Source organism: Gekko japonicus, unplaced genomic scaffold, assembly GCF_001447785.1.
Source record: "Gekko japonicus isolate JY-2015 unplaced genomic scaffold, Gekko_japonicus_V1.1 scaffold489, whole genome shotgun sequence".
In the NCBI taxonomy this organism is placed as follows: domain Eukaryota; kingdom Metazoa; phylum Chordata; class Lepidosauria; order Squamata; family Gekkonidae; genus Gekko; species Gekko japonicus.
Genome location: NW_015170288.1, coordinates 181,180 through 193,458, shown reverse-complemented (window position 1 = coordinate 193,458; position 12,279 = coordinate 181,180).

The following is a 12,279-nucleotide window of genomic DNA, read 5'->3' as shown; positions in this document are numbered from 1 at the left end:
CCTTAACGGTGCTTATAAATGTCAGTGAGGGAAAATGAGAACATTTTGTTTTAATGTTGTCTCAACAGATATCTGAGAGATGCACCATTTGGGAAAAGCTGATTAAATTCTAGAAAACCACAAGCTTGAAAGGCATCTGAAAGAAATACAGATCAAATTATGAATGTTCCCTTTCCAACGTCTTTGTCATTCTCAGATGTCAATTCAGCTGGGTCTGTTTCAGTTGGCTCTTGGCAACTGTGCAGGTCTTCGTTCCGTGAGCCTTTAATCTGTTTTGTGTTTCAAAGCGGCGGACACTGCTGCAGTTAAACTGTTCAGTCTGAAATATGCAAAAGGTGCTTGTATGATCTGCAGAAAAAGCAGCTGTAAATGTGATCATTAATAAGCAAAGAATGGCAGACTTCAGACACGATGATTCTGTCAACTCACATTTACTTACACTACTTTTAACACAGAACAGTGGTTCATTGAGGCGGCTGCTCTTTCTGTAAGTTTGCTGAGTTTCTTAAAAAATCGCTCCCCCTCCCGTAAGGGACCCTCTCCTCCTGCATAATAAGGTTTTTATCATCTGAGCCCAAATCCCTTTCAGTAAAGATTCATAAATAAGCCAGAGTCCTTCTCAGCTTCCCTCTCCGTTCTTTCTCCAAAAAAACCTTATCTTCTAGCAGCAGTGAAGATGAACATGAAAAGTTCCACTTGAACCTTCATTAGTTCCAAAGCCTTTATTAAAAGCATCCAGTGCTAAGTAAGGTTTTTGGTGAAGGCCCCGAGGATCAGCTTTTCCCTGCATATTATGGTTCTCAGCCCTGTGCTGGCAAATGTCAGATTTTTGGGACAGTACCTGGGGAGGAAGAGTTTCAGGGGATGTAACATCACATCCTCCATGACTGTCCAGGAGTCTCCCCAATCTCTATAGTAAAGACCATAGACTGTCATGGAGTATGTAACATCACTTCCAGGTGGAGAGTTGGAGGATGTGACATCACTCGCAGGTGACACTCTAGGAATCCCACCAATCTCTATGGTCTTTATCACAGAGTTTGGGAGAATTCATAGTGTGTCACCACTGATGCTATTTCCCGCACGTTTTCTCACTGTTTTCAAATCGTAAGGCAAATAGTGAGCCTACTCCAAGTCCTCCCAGAAAAGAAAGGAGATGTGGAGGCTCATAAGAGTGGGTCTGATGGAAAGCACTTGCTGCTTGCACTGTGTCAGACTTATTGAAACCCCTGCTTGTGGTTATACTTGTGCATGATCCTGTGCACAATTTTCTGGGCACTATCATATTTAGGGGCGCAAGTGCTAGGTGTCACCCAAGACTGTGCATGAGCAGATTAGCACTGTCAATGTTTCCACTAGCACATGACCCAGCCATTCATCCTCAGTTAAAAGGGCAAAGAATGGGTAACCCTTGACCATTAAGTCCAGAGGCCATACAAATGTTTCCTAGCTCTTAAAGTTAGTTGCACTCTCCCTTAAGAGGAAAAAAAAAGTTCTTAAAGTCACATGAAGAATTCCAAAAGCCTGATTCACTATTTGGTTCACTAAAAACTGCTTTGTATTCTAAGGTGGGGTTGCCAGGAGCTGCTGTGCCTGTATCTGCCATCTTGTTCATGCACCATTATGCTGACTCGATTCAACCAAAAGCCCATTTAGTCTCATCAAATGCAGAGTGAATAGATCTGTAAGCCCAAACAAACACATTTGTTTGTGACTGTGATGCAACATTCTGCATGCAGTCCAAATCCCTTTCAGTAAAGATTCATAAATTCATAAATATGCAGATATTGCTATCAGTGACACAGCTACTATGGCCCTACACTAGTGCAGCAAATATAAGGTCACAGTCAGGACCCTGGAAATCCTGCAGAATTGTACACTGATATTGATTTGGACTCAGAGAATACATTGCTTTATACCAGAGAAGCAAAACAGAAGATCAGCACTTCCTGTGGACCTTTTCAATTCTTCTTCTGATCAGTACTTTCAGAACCCGGTACTCTATACTGAAGAGATTGTGCAAGTTCTTTTAAAAAGCTTCTTATGATGCTTCATCAAATACTTCCTCTAGGGAAAGTATAGATAGATAGCCTTCCGCACTGTCATTTTTGTCACTTGTTTTTTTTCACCTATTGCTTTGGGTCTACCCACCCCCCTCCACATGTGTTTTGCTCCCTCTGGTATCACTAGAGAGAGCAAAACACACTGGGGGGGGGAACTCTGAAGCAATAGGGCCTGCAAGACGGAGCTCTTCCGCCAGGCTTTAGCATAGGAGCCGCCGCTGCCACCACCACCAATGGTGGCAATACCATCGGGATTAGGAATCGCCCTTGGAAGCTCAGCCACAAACTGCATGGCATTGACAATGTGGGATTGGCTTGAACTATCTACTGGACAGTGGTACCCCAATGGGGAGGATTCGAAGATGCCACCAGAACCACTCAAGACCATCTCGTGTACAGAAAGCACTTTATTATTGTTATTATTGTTATTATTTATGATTTTATTGTTTTATCTGGTTTTATGTATGGGCTTATGCCCCTTGTAAGCCTCCCTGAGCCCGCTTGCAGGGAGGGCGGAGTAAAAATGCCTAAATAAATAAATAAACGAGTGACAAAAATGACAGTGCAGAAGTGGTCCTAGTTAGTTAGATAATTAGTCAGTCAGTTAGTTAGCAGGGGACATCTGTCTTGTCTTTACATGTTAGCTCAAGGTTGTTCTCATTTCAGCTATATTAAAAACTGAACAGTCACCAGATATCAGAAATGACATCATTCAAGCCATTCACAATAACAAAGCAGCCATATTACAGGGGTCACTTTTCAAACAGTACAATCCTAAACCAAGTTACACCCTTCTGAGTCCATTGAAGTAAATGGGCTCTCAAAACCTCTCTCAAACACAGGGTATATCTGTAGGTCTCTCAGACCATCCTTAAAAAGTTTTTTGAATCTAAACACCCTACCGGGCTTCTAAAACCCAAGCAAGAATGGCTGTTTTGTACTGCCTCAGGAAGCCCATTCCATAGAATATATATAACAATATAAAATGTCCGGAAGCAGGCAACAGTAGTCTGAGTCACCTCCGATGGTAGCCAAACTAGGCACGAGAGGCACAGTGTTACATTGTTTTTTTAAAAAAAATTGAGAGTAGATTCCAGAAGTTGCTGCTAGAAGGCTTATATTATGCCCTCTTGTCATTGGTTTCTGGGACACCACAATGCTGTTTCATGTCCACCATGCGATTTAACATCTTCATGAAGCCACTCGGAGAGATCATCTGGAAAGTCGGTGCAGAATGTCCTCAATATGTTGATGATATAAGTCTATCTCTTCTTGCCATCCCATTGAGGTGGTGAGGTGGGGCACAACCATTGCAGCAGCAATGGTGGACATCGATTTATTTCACAAATAGCAGCTGCTAGCTGTGTATGCTCATGTGCAGAAACTGATCTGGCAAAGAGATCTGGGCTGTCGACAAGCAAACTGAAAGGTCTGCCAAACAAGGAGCGCCATGTCTGTGACATGCGATCACGATGCAAGCTGCCCTGGCAGGTACGCAAGGATAGCCAAATTAATCACAAGACTGGTGCCTGCTCATGGAGCGGGTGCCAGCATTTGCTTGCTTCCTCATCTCCTCAGAGGAAGCATGAGGGTGGGGGGAGCCAATTGTGGCTCAGTGTGGGAGCGCTGGCCAATCAAGGGCTGGCTCACTGGCCAGGTTGGGTGGCAGCCACCCTTCCTCCTCAGATCGGACTAGTGTGAGCTCCCCACCTGCCCACCCTCTTTTTTTAGACCATGTGGGATTAGCTAGTTGCCAGTTTCGGGGGCTGAGCAGGAATTTTTGGACCTCACTCAGATTGGCCAAGGGGAAGGCCTTTTTTCACCTGCTCTGCATGGTCGGAAGGGGTGAGGTATAAATAGGCCTGGTAAAGCTGGTTAGGCCCTAACTAGGAAGGTGGGAAAAGCACGGGTTGAGGGGATTTTGAGTTGGCAAGCACCCTGAGATATCAGCGATGGGGAGGGGTCCTCAAACTGGGTGCCCATGGGCTCTGCAGTCAGGGCGACTCAGTTGGGGCCCTCTTTGGGGTTGGGGGACCATAAGATGAGCCTTAAGGCTTTGCAGTCATGGGCTGGAAGGTACTCCCTCCCTCCTAGGGTTGCCAAATGGGCCCGGGGGCGGGGAATCCCCCGCTTCGGAGGCCCAATTTCCGCCGTGGCGAAATTGGGCCCCGGGGGGAACCCCGCCCCCGAAGCTGCGTCACCAGAGGTGACCATATTATTTCCCCCCTGACAAGTTCGGCCATGCCCCCAACGTCAGCAACGTCACAGCAACAACTCCCAGACCGCAGCGAGGCTCCCCCGCCACGAGGGGTAAGTCCACTTGGCAACCCTACTCCCTCCCCTCTATACACTGGTGTGTGGGCCATGATGAGTAAGGTCCTGAAGGATCCTGGACGTGGCTCTGAGCCGGGGTGGGTTTGCCCTTTCAGGAGGCTTGCTTTGCAAGCACAATGCAACCCATGCTTCCATGTATTAATGAAATGGTGCAGATCAGCTTATGCATAAATAAAATTCCCAGTTTAACCCATACATTGCATTGTGTTTCATCCGAGGGATGGGCAGGCAAAGACTTGTGGAACCATCCCACAATTCCCTAGAGGGAACTCTACATGTGATAAAATTCCTTAAAGAGGAAGAAAGAACCAAATGTAATTAGCTCTGGACACATTGCCTCACACAATGTTTGTCACGGCAAATCAAAGTTAGGTTGCTATGCAGCCGTTCCACGTTACTGTGGCATAATATCGCCGGACTGCTTTAGGAACAATGCCCTGCCATGCAGAATTCTGTTGCTCAGTAAATCTTTGCTTCCCCCCCACCCCACCCCACCCCATGGTCTTCTTGAATTTTTCCATTGCTTGGCTGTTAGGCCTTCAGGGAACTCACATTCTCAACAAAAGGAGTTTTGTATCTCAGCCTTAACTGCTGTCAAGTGGTTTGGTTTCTGTGAGGAGAGTGGGAAACATAAGGTGGGGGGTATGCTGAGAAGGGTGAGCTTTAACTTCACCATATGAGATATCTCTCTCTCTCTCTCTCTCTCTCTCTCTCTCTCTCTCTCTCTCTCTCTCTGCAAGGTGACAAAAATGATCTATCTGAAATGTTTGTTTCCAGGCTCGACGATCTGCTTTCTGTGGAAAGTGTTTCTCTCAACTGCTGCTCTTTTATTTATATGTTGTTGTTTTTTTGACTGAGCAAGGTCACAATAATGACAGGAGAAATACAGATCCTGATCAGAGCTCAACCTAGTTTCTCACTACAAATGTCCTAGCTGGAGCTTTAGGGGAAGGAGAACCAGCAGTTTTTAGGAATATTGCAATTCTGAGAAGACCTATGGGGATGCTCCATTTTTAAACCAATCAGAAAGGTGTGCGAGTAAACCTTGAAAATGGCTTCATGAAGCACATGCAAGAGATGACGGAAGAAAATGATTGTTTTGATAGCACGCACAATTTGCAGCACAATCTTTCAAGAGTTTCAGTCTCCAGCATTAACAGAATGGTCTTGAATACAATAAACTTCATTTAGGATTGCACTTCACCATAAAATCGCACAATCTAGTGACTGTTAACAAGTGAAATGTAATGCATCCTCTTTCCTCCTAGTACTGTGGCTTGGGTTGCTACTTACCCATTAAAGGTAGAGGACACCCCCAGTGATGCTCCCTGTTTTCCACTTCCTCAAAATGGAGCAGTGAGGGGAAATGGGGAGGAAAAAGAGAAAATGGAAGACACTTCCTGTTTCAGAACAGGAAATGGTATGACACTCTAAGAATTCCAAAAAACTGTATAGTAAAACCATAGAGATATTTTGAAATTCCTAGAGCATCATGATGTCAATTCCTGTTTGGAAACAGGAAGTGATGTCATGCCACTCTAGGAATTTCAAAGAAGAGTCATAGTTTAGTGGCAGAACATGTGCTTTGCATACAATGGTATCCTGGTTGAATCCTGGGTATTTCCAGTTAAAAGGACCAAGTGCTGGGTGATGTGAAAAATCTGAGAGACCATTGCCAGCCAGAATAGACAATACTGACTTAAACAGACCAGGGGTCTGACTCCACCTGGGTAGTTTCATATGTTAGAGAGAGAGAGAAGAGTCCAATTGGATAAGGCTAGTCTGGCCAGGATACAAGGAGCTACCCTAGGTATGTCCAGTGCCTTAGATATGCCTGGTAGAATATTCTTTCTTTGCTCTACTACTACTGCTACTACTACTACTACTACTGAAGCCACAATTGGAGTGGCTCCCCTCCCCCTGAGCAGTCTCCTGTTCCCTCCCCCACAGTAGCTCATGGACCACATAAAAGTCCTGGATGGGCTGGTTCCAGCCCCCGGGCCTTATGTTTGACATCCCTGATAGCAGATACAGGTTCAGATCCCCACTCTTGAAGCTCGCTGGGTGATCTTGGACCTATCAGAAACTCTCAGCCTACCCTACCTCACAGAAAGGCCAAATGAAGGGCAAGGCAGGAAAATGATGTTGTAAGGCACTGTGGGTCCCCATTGGAGAGAAATATCTAAATAAACATTTCTTTAAAAAATTCAAACATTCTAGAAAGTTGAGAAGAAGGGGGAATCAACACAATAGAAGAAGAGGGGGGGGGCACCGAGAATTTGCAAGCAGGGAAATTCAGATTCTGTCTACATTATTTGTGAGAATGGCAGCTTTACTAGTGTAAACAGGGACATCTAAAGCATATGGGGAATGTCATTTAGCTCTCATGGCTTGTAGCCAAGACATCAAAAGTTGGCAGCCTGAGCCTCTGAGTCTGATCCCCTGGCGAGCCCTGTTGATGAATGTGGGAAATATACCAACAAATAAAAAACACTGGAAAGAATCTTAAAGATTTCAGTCAAAGGATATTGTTAACTTTCAGCCCTATACCAGAGTGGTTTTATTTTGAAAACCACATGGTTGTATCTTAATAGCTGCAGCTTATTCCCTTTGTAGAGTCGTTTATAAGATGCTGGGGGACTCAGATATAGACTCCTGGTGCTTAAGTGGTAATGTCTCACTTCCTGCTCAGCCCAAAGTAGATGGCATCTCTCAGAGGTACTGTCTTGGCAGCATTCCAGTTTCCTTCTGCACTCCATTAGGTGGCCCAAGGAGCCAGGAGAGCTCCATATGTCCATCTACAATGCCTCAGCCCCCAGGGCCTACTCTCTGTTAACCTCATCTTCAGCCTCCTCATACGTTTCAGTCATATCAAAGCAGAAGGAGACATCCCACAGCAAAATTCTCCCCCCCCCCTTGTAATGGTGGGACAGCTTCCTCGAGGTGCTACAACTAATTGCTTGAAATAATAAGTTACTGTCTGGAATAGCCAACTAGCTCCAATTAACTGATGATAGGGACCATGATGACTCTTGCAAGGTGAGGCACGGGATTCATGAAAGATCTAAGAGGGGGCTGTGGTCTTGCATGCTTCTGTGTATCACCTTCTTTTCACCCTCTTTTCTCCCTGTTCAGTACAGACCACTTAGATTCAAAGAAGCTGAACAGAAAGCTGAAGTGAAAAAGAAAGACAAAGCATGGGTTTAATAGTCAACAACCAATGAACAAGCAGAAGAGTTGGGCGGGGGGTTGGAGGGAGAAGGGACAGGAGGTATCTGATTTAGTCAGTGGATCCTGTAAGGACTGTAGTATAAGATTTATGACAGGCAGGGTTTGGATGGTGTTCCTCAATAAAAACAGTGAATTGTTTAAACAGTCCGGTTATTGTCTTGAAGTCTAATATGCTGCAAGGACCACCACTGTAACCATACAACACATCTCCCAGCTCTGGCAACTGTATCAGCTCTCAGACTAAAGTGGGAAGGCATTACTGCTCATTCTCACATATTAATAAACTTCTATGTTTTGTTATGTGCGACTCTCATGTTATCCTGAGCCTATATAACTCACTGCACATGCTGTAGGATCCAGAGAAAAGGACTCTTGATCTGTACAGCCCATGTTCTCTCTGGTCTGGGATCTAGGAATCCTGTGTATGTAAAGGAAGACACACTAATAAGAAGAAATCCACTTTGCCTCACATACCCAAAGTCAACAGTGGACAGCAGAGGGTGGGTGGTGAGGTGGGGCACAACTGTCTAGCCTGAGGTATTTGTTATCTGCAAAGTGGTATAAAATGAGATAACAACCCTCAATCTGCAGTTGTGAAAACCAGAAATATAGATGATAGATTGATAGATAGATGATTGATAGATGAGAGACAGATGAGAGACAGACATAGACAGACAGACAGACAGACAGACAGACAGACAGACAGATAGATAGATAGATGGATGAGAGGCAGACAGACAGATATTGTGCTAGCTTGGTCAACAATACTGTTAGGGGTAAAACATCAAAATCCATCTAGAACAAGAATTAAATATGAAAATGTTGATTAAAAACTGAATATTTAGAAGGATGACAATGGCTATTTAACTGGATATGAGTTAGACAGTTGAATTCTCCTCATTGTTTTGTTCTCCATTAAATTGACTAGGAGAGGTGGTCCTCCCTATGTTAGTTTCCCCCACTAACAGATTTCAAATAGTTAATTACCCTTTCACTAGCCTCAGCCTTATGGTCCAAAAAATACGGTAATTACCCTTTCACTAGCCTCAGTCCCAGGCCGGTGCTCACAGAGCCTTGTTCTTTATACTATGAAATATTCTTTCTGGTCAGGATCTTCTTTTGCATATTCTACAAGCTCAGCACACAGGACAGCCCCATGCATTCAGTGAATGCTCAGGGAAGGAGAACAGGTATGAGCATACTGTCCCTTCCTCCTTCCTCTGTGTGATTGCCTGGTTACTGACAAGATATGATCATGCAGAGCGAATGACCACACAAAGGCCCCTCCCATGATCAACAATGCTGGTCTCCAGCTGTCACTGATCATGAGGAGGGGAAGTTCATGTAGCCACTTTCTCCACATGGTTGCCTTTGCAGACAGCCGGGCACTTGCATGGATGTGGGGCCAGCACACTTGTGCTCTCTCTGTTCCCATGCTCCCACAAACATGCAGGAAATGTTTGCGCAGGGGATGGAGAAACAGAGATCTTTTACCTGAAGAGGTGGCCGTGAGTACCATGTTCAGAAGGAAGAAAAGGATGGCAGAGATTGGATTTAAAGATCTAAAAAACAAATACAGAGTTTATTGAGGGATTTGCTACAATATTAGAGAGGTGGAAAGTAACCCTAAGCAAATACTAGCAATGCCACATCAAATCATGGACAAATGGCACATTCTTGTCCAAACTAAAGGCTATCACAAGTGAATAGCACTAACAACCAGAAATCAACCAGAACTACTGTAATTCGGAGCAAGAGTTACTGTTAAGCTAGAGATGTGTTTTTAAAAAAAATCAAAGAACAGGACAGGGGAGAAGTGGAATGTGTTGGAACAGAAGTAGGTCAATGGTACTTGTAATTATTCATAATCTTAGAAGGCACTATAACATTTATGAACACCTCCATATACTTGGTTGGATCCAGGGATGCATGAGCCAAAACATAAAAGGACTTTTGCTTTCACAAGCTCTTTTGCAATGCCTAGCACTTTCCTTCTTATATCTTTCAGGGCCCGGAAATTGCTCACACCATTGGCTTGCTCAAGCAGAAAAACAGCTCAAGTCATGCTATATTTAATTTAGCACAAGAGGCCAGTGTGAGATTTCCCCCCCATACGTATGCTTGCACGCAGCCCAGAAATGGGGGGGACCCCCTGAAGCAACAGGAACACACAAGGCAGGAAAATGAGAATGTGGAAAAGCTTACTAACTGGGATATGGTAATATTCTTTTGAACAGTATCTCTTTTCTGTGGATCAGTTCCAGTCTGATTTAGTAAGGATCTAACAGCCAATGCTTTGGCTGTGGACACTGTGAAGACCTTCCTCAGAGACATTTTTGCAAATTCAAACAAACAAACAATAAAGATGGCTTGATGTGAACAACAAACCATTGCTTCGGGGCCCCGCCCCATTTCTGTACATGTTTTGTTCCCTATAGTGGTCGATTCGATATTACATGTCTTTATTTATTTATTTGACTTATATTCCACCCTCCCTATAGGTGGGCTCAGGGTGGATCACATCAACAGTTTTACAATTACTAAAAACAGTCATAATACATTAGTTAAAAAACAATTAAACAAAAGCATATAATTTAAAAGTGGTAGCACTATAAACGCAGAAGAAGAGTCTCAAATGACTGGAACAGCTTGGCCGTAGCCCAGAAACTGTAGATCTTCTTGGTCTGGGTCATATAAAGATGCAGAGCTTCAGCAAGGGAGGCCAAATTGTTGGGCACCCACTACCTCACCCAAAGGCCTGGTGGAACAGCTACATTTTACAGGCCCTACAGAACTGTAGTAGGCCCACAGAGCCCTGAACTCAGATGGGAACACATCCCACTAGGCCAGGGCCAGGGCAGAAAAAGCCCTGCCCCTCTTTGAGGCTAAGTGGACACCCTATGGGCCGGGGACAGCCAGCAAATGCTGGTCCACTGAACAACAAGTCCAACATATCTTCTTGCAGATTTAAACTGCAGAGTTTTGTTTTGTTTTTGCCAGACATAAAAGGTAAAGGTTCCCTTGCTCGAAAGCCAGTCGAATCCGACTCTAGAGTTCCGGTGCTCATCTCCGTTTCAAAGCTGAAGAGCCAGCACTGTCCGAAGACATTTTCGTGGTCATGTGGCCGGCATGACTAAACACCAAGGTGCATGGAACGCTGTTACCTTCCCACCGAAGTGGTACCTATTTATCTACTTGCAATTTCTTGCTTTGGAACTGCTAGGTTGGCAGGAGCTGGAACTAGAGATGGGAGCTCACTCCGTCTTGCAGCACCCGGGTCTCAAACTGCTGAACTACTGACCTTCCACAGCCTGCAGTTCAGCGTCTTAACCACTTGAGCCACCGCAGCTCCATAACCACTTATAACCATAATATGCCAGACATAACGTGCTGTAATATTGAATTGACCACTAGAGGGAGCAAAACATCTGTGGAACAGGGAAAAACCTAAAGCAACAGGAATACACCAGGGTTGGGAATGGGGGGAGAATGAGAATGCAGACAAGCCCAGTATTTAGAAGTAGCTTTTCAGTTTTTTTCTGATCCAGAAAGAGAGAGCAATGCGTGAATATGCTGGCGAATGTTCTCCTGCTTTGCAAAATCTGTGTGGGCTCCGCAGAACATGAAGGGCACATTTGTTGACATGAACAGAGATATCAATCAGCTAGGGTTACTATAAGTGAGCAAGGAAAGTTATCTGAACGAGGGGAGCAGGCAACGTTAGCAGCCCCTCACTTATTTATTTTGGCATTTTAGCCTGTCTTTCTCCCCAAAGGACTTATGGCGGGTTCCTATTTTTATTACTCTTTTCAATTGCACTTATGAACACCATGAATATTTATAGATAACCCCAGAATTAGTGAAGAAACATATGATTTTATCTGTCCTTTAAAAAAAAAAAACGTATTCATGAACACTAAATATTTTTGCTCAGAAAGATCTACTCCTAGAATTATACCAGTACAGACTTTGGCTGGACGAGTCAAGCACAGAACATTTGCATTAAAAACTGAGAGACAGGGCCCATTACTTGTCCCAAGCAAATGAGAGAAAGGTACTCAGGTGTTTTCTTCCCTTTGAAGTCTCAACATGTTAAAATACGCTTAATATATTCAGCAATTCTGAGAGGCAAGTCATGCAAGGCAAAATTGTTTTTCAGCCTCTTAACTATTTCAAGCTTGCCGTCTTTATCAAGCAGTGTGAAAGCTTGAAAGTTTTCACTGTTAGCTTGAATGCATTCACTGTATACAACCGGCAAGTATAAGTTATAAGATACAACATAAGGTATCCAAACCTTAATGTGGTATAGACCTCTCCCCCTTCTTGCATTGATGGTTATTTCTTAATGCTGTGCAAACGGACAAACAAGATCAGGATCAAGCTACAGTCTTATGCCATTTTAATACTTATTTATTTTTCACATTTATATCCTGCCCATCCCGTAAATGGGCTCAGGGCGCGTTACAACATTTTCATAAATACAATAAAATTTAAAGCACATTAAAACATATAAAATCAGTAGTCATGCTTGCCATAGGGAGAATACAGCCCACTGTAGGTGGGAGATCGCAACCTCGGGGGGGGGATATGTGGACCCCCGCTGCCTCAGCCAAAGGCCTGACGGAATAACTTTAACTTGCAGGCCCTGCGG